Genomic DNA, 9,747 nt, shown 5'->3' with positions numbered 1-9,747 from the left:
GTATAGCGCTGATTACACTGCAAGTAGATATCATCCGCCCACCATGTACAGTACTGAATACAGTGCAAGTACCTTATCATACCAGCACTCGTCCATGTACAGCACTGAGTACACTACATATACCGATACCACCGCTCTCCATGTACAGCACTGTGTACACTAAAAGTACCTAATGAAACCAACCCATTTCTTTATGTACAGTGCTGAGTACGCTGAATGAAAGTACCGATACCCCATCTCCATGTACAGCACTGAATACACTCCAAGTACCGATACCAAGGCCCTGTCCATGTACAGTGCTGAGTAAACTGCAAGTTTTATATAACAGCCCCCCTCCATGTACAGCACTGAGCACATTGCAAGTATCTGTACTGACACCTTCCTCCATGTACAGCACTGAGCACATTGCAAGTATCTGTACTGACACCTTCCTCCATGTACAGCACTGAGCACATTGCAAGTATCTGTACTGACACCTTCCTCCATGTACAGCACTGAGCACATTGCAAGTATCTGTACTGACATCTTCCTCCATGTACAGTGCTGAGTACACTACAACTACCGAATTATACCAGCCCCCCCCCCCCCCCTCCATACATAGCACTGATTACATTGCAAGCTCCTTGTTAACATCAGTGATGACTGCCCTGTCCACTAACCGTACTGTATCATTCATACAACTGTGCAGGCCACAGGTTACCCTTAGCAACCAATCAGATTCCAGCTTTCATTCTTCCAGAGCAGGTTTGAAAATAAAAGTGGTGATCTGATTGGTTGCCAGGGACTTACATTATAGTCCATAGTAACCCACAGATTTGCTTTCTGTGGAAATAATTGGCTCGACAAGGCAACCTAAAAAAATGTGCAGTTATTTGCACCCCAGTGCTGTCACTAGTCAGGCACCTTCTGTGGAAATAGTGTCCTGACTGGGACAGTCCATCGCCACGTCCATTAAATTGTATAGAGACAAATGAAATCAAACAAAAATCAGATCACATCATAGATATCAACAAACACATCCCTAATCATGGGACATTTGTAAGCCGTACCCCCATTCTGCCTCAGAATAACCTTGAGAAATACACCTTATATTGCAAACTTCCATAAACCCCTTAGGCTATGTTCACACAGAGTTTCTTGCAGGCATTCCATTTAGAATTTTGAGGCAGATTATGATCTGCCTGCACACCGTTTGCCGCGAACTACGCATTCTCTGCCTCTCATGGATTTCAATGGGAGGTTAGAGACGTAAACGCCCGAAGATATGGCATGTCGCTTCTTTTTCCCGCGAGACGGTTTTTCCACTCGTGGGAAAATAATGCCTCCGCCTCCCATTGAAATCAATGGGAGGCATTTTCGGACGTTTTTTGGCCTGTTTTCCGACTCGGTTTCCTCGTCAAAAAACATGTAAATAAAATCTGTGTGAACTGACCCTAATATTTCAGTTCCAGTTTGCAAGAAATTACCTTTACAAAATGGGTCTGCTTGCAGGTATTTCATGTCACTCAAGTTATAAGAAAACAATTAGTAGGATCTGATTGCCTTGAACCCCACTGATCCTCGGTATAGTGGGTGTTTTCCGGTCCCTGTTTACCACAGAGAATTAGCCGGAGATTCGTAGTCACTCTCCTTTAAAAATGATGGGAGCGCTCTCGCTGCTTCCCATTTCTTCCATAGACCATAATAAATAGTGACGCCCCTGAATGGAGACCAAGCAGCACCATTGTCATGAGTGGATCCAGACGTATGTAGTGGATCAATAAACACCAACTAATACGCTCAATTTCATCCAATAAATGTCCCTAAAGGTACCAGTCCCGGACCAAAAGAAGTGAGCCCCATCTGGCAGGTGTAAAACATCCCTATTACATGATACGGGTGATGTTGTATTTCCTGCACTTATAACCAAATCACACGGAGAATTATACTGATTTCGTATGGAGGATTAGGCTGCCCGTACTATGGGTAATAACCGCTCTATTCTGCCATCTCAATAAATATCCACTTTAGTGCAGACCACGAAACTCCATCATTTTAGCCCCCAAATATATGGGGTTACTAAAAAGATTAAGTCTGATAGTCTGCCGTGTATAGCATCCCATGGTCCAGAAGCAAATGCAGAAAAATAATGAGGAATCATAGATAATTATAATCCAGAATTTCAAGTATCCAGCCCCTGATACTTCAAGTACTTCAACTGCTGGTGATGTCATCGCTGAGCTGTAATACCTGTAATACATGGGGTTACCAGTAGGGGGAGCAGTAAGCTGATCACAAAATTGATAATAAGTCCATATGTCCTCTCCCTGTCTGCTGCATTGAGTTCAGTGATACAGAAAAATTCATATAAATTTCCCAGACTTCATAAACGGCTCTGATGCCTATCATAGGACAGTCACATAATAATAATTTATTGTATTCCCTGCCTTTGTTATATCGATATTGTCCCTGACTGCCAGCCCTGGGCCATCTCTCCCCATGACTGAGCCGCAGTCAGATAGGCTTTTGTGAACAGTAGTAAAGTTACTGACTGCTGTCCCAGTTCTGGTTTTGATTTTGACCCTGATTTTCGTTTTATATGTAATTCCAGCGTGTGTTAGTACCAACGAGCAGCAGAATAACAGTTTTCTTTTCATTTTCTAAAAAGTATAGCAATCCGTTCTGGTATTTTTAATACCTTACTAATGATCTCAAGGTAGAGGGCAAAACTAGAATTCACTCTTATGCATCATGGCATGATGGGGATTGTAGTGCTTCATTGTTTGCTATGGAATAATATGATTTGAAGTGCTGATCGCGGTTGTCAACTATGCATTAATAATTATTATCTTTATTTTTTTAGAATTTCTTTCAGAATTTTTTGAAATTTTCATTGGTGCAAACAACAGGCTTTGGAATTCTTCATTAAAGATCATCATTGTGTGTCCAGATATTACTTTTTACATGAGGCTCCATAATTGTCCTGCAAGAGAACCTCATCCTTCTACTGTCTGGCTGTAATAATCCTCGAGGTAACATTTTCTTTCTTATATCTCTTGGAAGGTACTGATCATCTATGCAGAGATCCGGCTGCTAGGGAGTCTTAAGTGCAATGCTCCCTGGGAAAAAAGTATGCAAAATAGCTCTCCTCCAGATGGAAGAAAACCTGGTAAGTCAATGTCTCTCCATTTATAGAGCCTTGAAACATGACTGGTTAATATCTAAACCAGAGACACCCATCTGTAGACAGCACTCTTTCGGAGTTGTTCCTCCTCATCAGTACAGAGTAGGGTTCCGTTTGGCTGAATGAGATTCCTTTGAAGCTACTCTTGGAGGTTGTGACACTTCTAATTTGTCACATCTAGTCCTGTCCTCATTAAACTAATTTTGAGTGGGAGATCACTGGCCCCCACAAGAGCGGCACACCCCTCTCCTGCTGCTATCATTATTCTCATCATCTGATTGTTTATATCCCCATCATCATACCGCCCTTATCATATGCAACCCTGCACTGGATTTCCTCACAAGAGTGGACAGATCACTGCCTATCACAAAAGCAGCACTCTCCTCTTATGCTGCTATCATTCTCATCATCTGATTGTCTATAGGATGCTCTATTCCCATCCACTTCATGACACTGAGCTTATCATACGCAACCTTGTACTGACTGAAATCCTCACAGGAGTGTACAGGTCACTGCCTATCACAAAATCAGCTCACTATTCATATGCTGATATCATTCTCATCATCTGATTGTCTAAAGGATCCTCTATTCCTGTCCACTTCCTAACACTGGCCTTATCATACGTAACTCTGTACTGGTTAGTCCCCTCACAGGTGTGGACGGGTCCCTGCCTCTCACAAAATCATTACACTCCTCTTCTGCGGTTATCATTCTCATCATCTGATTGTCTATAGGATGCTCTATCCCCGTCCACTTCATGATACTGCCCTTAAACGCAACCCTGTACTGACTATCCTCACAGGAGTGGATAGGTCACTGCCTCTCACAAAATCAGCACACTCCTCTTCTGCTGCTATCATTCTCAACATCTGATTGTCTCTTGTGTGCTATATACCCATCCATTCATAACACTGTCCCCGTCACTCACAGCCTTTCCCTTTAGTATTGATTGGACAAGTCACTGCTTCCTACAAGACGAGTACTCTCCTCTACTGAAATACTCTGTGCTGCTTTAAATTTTATGATCAAGTCCCTGCTTTCCACAAATTAGCTGTCATTGTTCCCATTGTCTAATAGGCTCCGTTCATATGCAGCTCTTTCCTCTCCAGTATACAGTAGAACGACTCCTGTAAGATCCGCGCACTCGTCTCCTGCCGCTGTCAAGGTTCACTTTATGATATCGCCTCGTCACATGCAAACCTGTCCTCACGGACATAATCACATAAGTACACAGGTCACTGCTTCCCACAAGATCAAAACACTTCTCTTCGCAATACTCAATACCGTTCTACTGTGAATATTCAAATCTTCAATCTGACTGCATTTCTTTCTGTTTCTTCCACTGACCTGAGCATGGTCAAGTGTTTTTTTAAATTAAATTATATACTAAAAAAATCAGTTTTTTTTTTTTTTTCCTGCAGAGATATTTTTATACACTGTTACATATTTTACTCTTGTTACTAGGTGGTGCAGGGAGAAGCACAAACAACATTGTATCAATATTGTGTCGCCTGATCGCCACTCCACTCTTTACCTAATGTTGTCTTATTTTAACACATTGTTATTATCATATCAATTGTAAAACGTTTACAGGTCGTATATAAAAACAGGCATATAAACTATTCTGCCAGTGGCATAGCTATAGGGATGGTAAAGATAGCAATCACAACCAGACTACATACCTAGGGGGCATATACCAGTGGCATCATAAGTAGGCAGAACAGAGTTGTGATATGTTATTTCCATATGTCGATGAAGCTGTATCACTATACAAATGAATACTTATAGGTGGAGAGGACTAGGTATAGTTTTGGCACGGTCACGCAGTGTATCAAGGGTGAAGGCGAGGATAATTGAAAGCTGCAAAAGAAGAAATTTGTATACCTCATTCATATCCCATAAATATATTTGGTAGGAAACCCCTTTAAAGGGGTTGCCCACTACTAAACAACTGATGACCTATCCACCAGATAGGTTATCATTATATCATCAGTGCGGGTCCGACACCCAGACCCCGCACCATTAAACCGCTCAAGTTATATCTGGGCACTGGATATTATGGCCCATTATGCGATGTATGGAGCCGGAAACAGTTGGCTCCGTACATAGCATAGCCGCCGTGCTGCCGAACTACAGCTCTGCTCCTATTCAGTTGAATAGGAGCAGAGGTGCTGTACGGCAGCTTGCCGCTATTCAGGGGCCAGAGCCAACTGCTTCCGGCATGTATATCCAGTGCTCGGACCCCCACAGATCAGGTACTGATGACCTATCCTGTGAATAGGTCATCAGTTGTCCAGTAGTGGACAACCCCTTTAAGCTATACAATGTAGCATATAAATGTAAACTAGATACATTAGAATACTGTTTCCCAACAAGGGTATCATCCAGTTCATCAGATGACCGCAACAGTATCTGCCGTCTCTTTTGCAGTAGGCATTGAATAGGGGTTCCCCAGAAGAGGAAAATATTATTGCAGGAGAAAAACCTCTGTCCATACGAGCTTCTAATCTATAAGATATGAAGTGGTTGAGAAATGAGTATGCATTTGTGGCACTGTTAAATGGAGACTGTATGTTATAAAATTGTCGGACCACGTGTGTTTTCGGGGTTGCGTCTAAGGCTACGTTCCCCGAGTTGCGGGATTACAACGATTTCACATTGACTTCAATAGTTCCCTATGAGATAAAAAGTGTCAAGCGACCCCTGACCCCTGTTTTATCAGACAAGGCAGCCGCATGCAGCTCCAGATTGAATGGAGAGGTGGCACAGGGATAGGGGGACACTTTGCACTCTCAGTAGGTGCAGGATCTCAGAAGTAGTACCTCCACCTATCAGCAATTGATGGACATTCCTATGGATATACTATAAATTTCTAAAGTGGGAAAAGCCCTTTACGGTGGCTGGAAATATCTGGTCCATCTTGACTAAGGATCACAGTTTTGTTAAAAAATGCTCAAGTTCAAATATCTGAACAATATCTGTTGTCATTTTGCGGAGGAATAAGAATAAAGAAGACGTAATTCACCCCCCTACACCGCATTTTGTAACAAATTGGCATCCTTTTCATCTCCGTTTGTCTCATATTCTATTCATTTGTTCCATTTGCCTGGTCACATTAGGAAAGTTTGCGTGTTTCATTTACTGTAATTTCGAGATGCCGGGCAGGTCACAGAGATTTGTTTGTGAGGAGAATAAGTGAGGACTTTGGAACAGAGGAAGGAAGGATGGCTGTAAGCTCCCAAATGTAATCAAAGTTTTCTGGGTCTGTTTCCCTCATTTCCTTAAATTGAAATTATCCCGTCAAGTTTGCTATTGTCCACTGAGCACGTTCACTGGCTGCTCCAGGAATGTCTCCGTTATCAAGGACTGGAATCAAAACCTCGTAATCAAACCTAAAGAAATGAACAAAGGGCCAAAGAAAACCCAGGCAGGTTATGACTGACAACCGCTAAAAGTGCCAGGAAGATAACTATTAATTAAAAATGAAGCATGTCTTAATGTTGGAATTCTCCAATTGACCGCTCATAAAAATGTACAGATAGGAAAGCAAAGGAACGTGAATAAAAAAGTTAAAGGGCATGTCACTTTTTCTTTATTATTATTATTATTATTATTATTATTATTATTGCTCCAATGTATCTAAAATAGAAAAAATAAACATCTTTGCAAATAGTCTTCATCAACAATCTCGAACTGGTTTGTATATGCAGCTCCTGTGCAGGTGTGTCTCTACGGTGACCTGATCCTACAGTCATTCCTTTCATGCGTCCCCTACGTGAGTGGACAAAGACAAAGTTTCATCATTCTCCAGTAATACTTTGTTACATTTGACTCAAAACATTCAAATGTTAAATGATACTTTGTGACGCTACCTTAGACACTTTCACAGGATCCAGATTTCATGCAGATTTTTCACCGAAATCCATGTAAAATCCCATTAAATTATCTGCGTCTCTGTGCAGACCTGGTGGATAAATATGTCAGTTCTACACATGTGGATTAGCCCTATTGGTTAATATAAACTCCTGGGCTCCAATGCAAAATCTGTAACAGGGCCCCCTCGAACCGTGTTCATTTATAAGACCGCCACCTTCTTATGTGGTAGAGCGGTCTCAGCCACCAAAGCCCGTGTAGCTACACCCTTCGAAATTACCATTGAAATAATGTAGTAAAAATACACATAACTTTTTAGATGAAATAGATTTATTTTTTTTCATTGATATGTGAGTTTTTGTTTGTTTTTTTGTAATTTTTTTATTTTATAAAATAAATGTTGATATTTGCATAATTAATTGCACACTTATTAAAAATTACTTTTGATTCAGTTATTTTACCTAATCGCACTTCCCCACTTCTAAACTACCAGCAGAGTCTTCAGGCTTCAAACAAAATGCAGTTTAATTGATATCTGACAAGCACACATTCTCGGCTGTGTATGTTTGTGTGGCCCCTGGTGGCTTTTTATAGACAGACTTGTCACCGGGGGAGTTATTCCTCTCAGTAGGGGTCTTCCTATTGGTGTTTCTAAGGATTAAGTGTGAATTGCGGGTAGTTATTGAGAGACAGCAGATGTAATTATTGACACAGTTTTTTTCTCCTGTCTTTAAGTGTTGCATCACCGCGTAGCTTCCTAGTAATGTTATACGGCTAGAAGTACTAGGAATATAATGAGCACCAGGCAGCGTTTCAATCCCTAATAGAGATGACATATAAACATACTGTTATCTTCTGTCTTATTATCGTTGCATTTACATCACATGACTCCGCATTGTGACTTGTTTTGCATTTTGAGCTGTTCGTTATCTTTATTATGAAATGTAATACTTTTTTATTTAAATGGGTACTAACATAATTCTTCTTTATCTAGTCTTTTAGACTATTTATTTCTAAACTTTGCTGTTTGCTAACGAACATCCAGTGTTCAAGACCAAAAGAGGGGGCCAGTGGTGTACAAAGAAGAGATGAGGCCTAATAGTTAAGATTGGGCCTTTATTATTGCGCCAAGTTTTGCCAACCAGAACAGAAAGGCCTGCCATTTGTTTCCCCTTCTACCCCCTTTTCAACAACCTACGTTGGGCCATTCCCACCGATTTTGTTTGATAAAAATGCAGCTCTTATGGAGAAGTGAGTCCTACGTAGGTTCATGGCTACACAATAGCAAATGAGATGGGACCAACCAGTACTGAGACCTTTCTCCATAGGCCCAAAAACAGCCACATTTTCCAATGGAGGAGGTGCTTAGAGGGTTATACCACCAGATCTCTGACCATGTTTTTCTGGAGATCTTTCAGAGCACTCACATTCTTTAGAAGTACTAGATCTATGTAGTCATCTTACCATCAGAACTTCGCGCCACCCGAACTCCTGCTCCCAGCTGTCAGAGACGAAGATGTTTTTTCCCCAAATTCATGGCGTATATAAAGGCTGGTTGAGAACAGAGATAACAACTAGGTGCTACATAGGGTGAGTACGTCAGATTAACAATGGATTTCTCTGTTAAGTATAGTAAACGGAGGCTCACCTTTAGGGGTTGTGCATGGATAGGCACAACACTATAGCGGGGCCAGATGGTTAGGAAGAATGCTGCCGGTGCTGTAATCCCTGGAGCGTCAGGTGCCAACCTCGACGGGGAGTAAATTCAGGTAGATAAACACAATGGGAACCAGGTTGGATCCACTGTGAAAAAATGACACCATCCAGGCGCAATACTTCCACAAATGAAGCGAGTTTTTTGAAAAAAATATAATTTATTGTTTAAAACAATTGATCATCATAAAATGTACATAAAAAAGAGAAAGCATGCGCCTGCTGGTATCGGCCACGTCATATATACGATTTTTCCCTACAACTAATGCGGCTACCTCGCACATGCGCCCTGGCCTCCTTCATTCTGGTAACCCTGTGACGCGGCCGGAACCAGCATCCGGTAGGCACATGAGCGGCCGCTAAGTGTCAGCCTGTTGCTTAACAACTGGGCAAACAATGCTGATTCATCGGGAGGAGGTTCAGCACCGTTAATCGACACATACAGAGATGAAAAAAAAATGGCAACCCCCTTAGAGAAGTAAAAACACAGTAAAAAGTAGAACATGAGAACACAAATAAATACAATTTATGTTAATATATTAAAAGCAATATGATAAAAAAATAAAAATAAATTCATGACACCTTCCCTTTAAGTGCAGAATTCCTAGAGTACATGAGTGCAACAAGCTTCCTAGTGGTGGCCCAGTGGTTGTCACTGCCTTCTTGCAGCACTGGGTCCATGGGTTCTGCTCCACCTAGGATTCCTGCTTGGTCATTGTCTGTTCAACCTATACTGGTGTGGGTTTCCTCTTTGCTACGGTTTTGACCTACGCTCAACGAAATTGGTTTCCAAAGGAATTGACCATAGAGATTAGATAAATCTCAGCCAACTCCATCATAAACATGCTTATAAAGGTCCTTTTAGGGCACGTTCACACGTGGCGGAATTGCTGTGGAATTCCGCTGCGGACAGTCTGCACTGGAAATCCGCAGCAGACAGTCTGTCCATTGGTTTCCACACCTTTTTAGTTATCTTCGTGCAGACGTTGCGGACAAAT

The sequence above is a fragment of the Rhinoderma darwinii genome, chromosome 7 (assembly GCF_050947455.1).
Source record: "Rhinoderma darwinii isolate aRhiDar2 chromosome 7, aRhiDar2.hap1, whole genome shotgun sequence".
NCBI lineage: Eukaryota > Metazoa > Chordata > Amphibia > Anura > Rhinodermatidae > Rhinoderma > Rhinoderma darwinii.
The sequence above is the reverse complement of the archived record's forward strand: the minus strand, read 5'-3'. Positions refer to the sequence as shown.